This window comes from Bacillus rossius, unplaced genomic scaffold (genome assembly GCF_032445375.1).
Source record: "Bacillus rossius redtenbacheri isolate Brsri unplaced genomic scaffold, Brsri_v3 Brsri_v3_scf769, whole genome shotgun sequence".
Lineage (NCBI taxonomy): Eukaryota > Metazoa > Arthropoda > Insecta > Phasmatodea > Bacillidae > Bacillus > Bacillus rossius.
In genome coordinates, this window is record NW_026962996.1 from 10001 (window position 1) to 11558 (window position 1558).

The following is a 1558-nucleotide window of genomic DNA, read 5'->3' on the forward strand; positions in this document are numbered from 1 at the left end:
TGGTGACTGCACCTTGGCCAGGATTGAAGACCGCGACTAACCCCTTTGAAACTTGTCTCTCAGGGAGCTGCGATCCATCAAACATTTCATTGTTAACAGAGGGGAACCATTACTTGGTTAAGACGATAGGACACGCGTTCCCCACCATTTCGCATCCAATCGAATTGCCGCACAAGAGCTCGTTACCTAAGAAAGGTATAGCATTGGCTCGCAGCTAGTGTATTGCAGTTCAGACAGATAGGCCACTTTAGATAGTTCTTAGTGTTCACAGTTATCACCAAGACTAGACCCATATGGAATTAATTCTTCAAGGAGCAGCGGTCCACCAATAAGAGAGATGAAGACATGTTTTCGGATGGCCACAACGCCCCCTCGCCACCCAAATGTGCATGTTTCAAGTGTACATTGGGAGTCGACGGAACATCGGGAGTCCGCTTGCTTTCTCCGGATCAGCTGCCACCCCCCTGATCTACCAGATAGACAAGAACATGTCTTCTCCGCCAATCTCATCCACCGAAGCTCCGATCATGGCTTCTTCTACCTTTATACTGATTACCCCCACGGAGCAACATGCGGGCAAGGGAACTCTTGCTACCCTTCAGTAAAGCAGGTATCTCTTATAGATGGTGACTGCACCTTGGCCAGGATTGAAGACCGCGACTAACCCCTTTGAAACTTGTCTCTCAGGGAGCTGCGATCCATCAAACATTTCATTGTTAACAGAGGGGAACCATTACTTGGTTAAGACGACCGGACACGCGTTCCCCACCATTTCGCATCCAATCGAATCGCCGCACAAGAGCTCGTTACCTGAGAAAGGTATAGCATTGGCTCGCAGCTTGTGTATTGCAGTTCAGACAGATAGGCCACTTTAGATAGTTCTTCGTGTTCACAGTTAAGACCACGGCTAGACCCATATGGAATTAATTCTTCAAGGAGCAGCGGTACACCAAGCATTTCATTGTGTACTAGAAAGCACCTCTACCATGTAACAAACATACGACCACCAAATTTCTGCTTACTTCCCCCAGCGGATAGTATTTGCTAGTATCATCCACAAAGTAAATCAATTTTTTCAATGTACCGCTTCTTGGGGGAACTGGGCATGAATCAATCAAGCATTTTGAGGTAGCATGTCCGCTTCACCGCGAGGTGCTCTGAATACCATTATACATTCTTTTTCATCATCCACTTTCAGACCACTACAAGACCCATACTGAATTAATTCCTCAAGGAGCTGCAGTCCACAAAACATTTTACTGTGTACTAGAGGGCACCTCCACCATGTAACAGAAAACATACAACCTTCTTAATTTAATTCTGCATTGTTTCCCAGACGATTTGTTAGCCATACAACAGTACCATCCACAGTAATTCACCTCTTTGAAATCCAATGCATTGTAGAGAAACTGAGGTGGTAGCATTCAAACCGTTCTGTAATGTTAATTCTGCTTCATAGAAAGGTGCTACAGGTTCCACAATAATTAATTGGATATTTTTGCAATATATATAGGGCGAGAAAACTCGGGGGGACTCCCTTTTCATTTATGTACATATT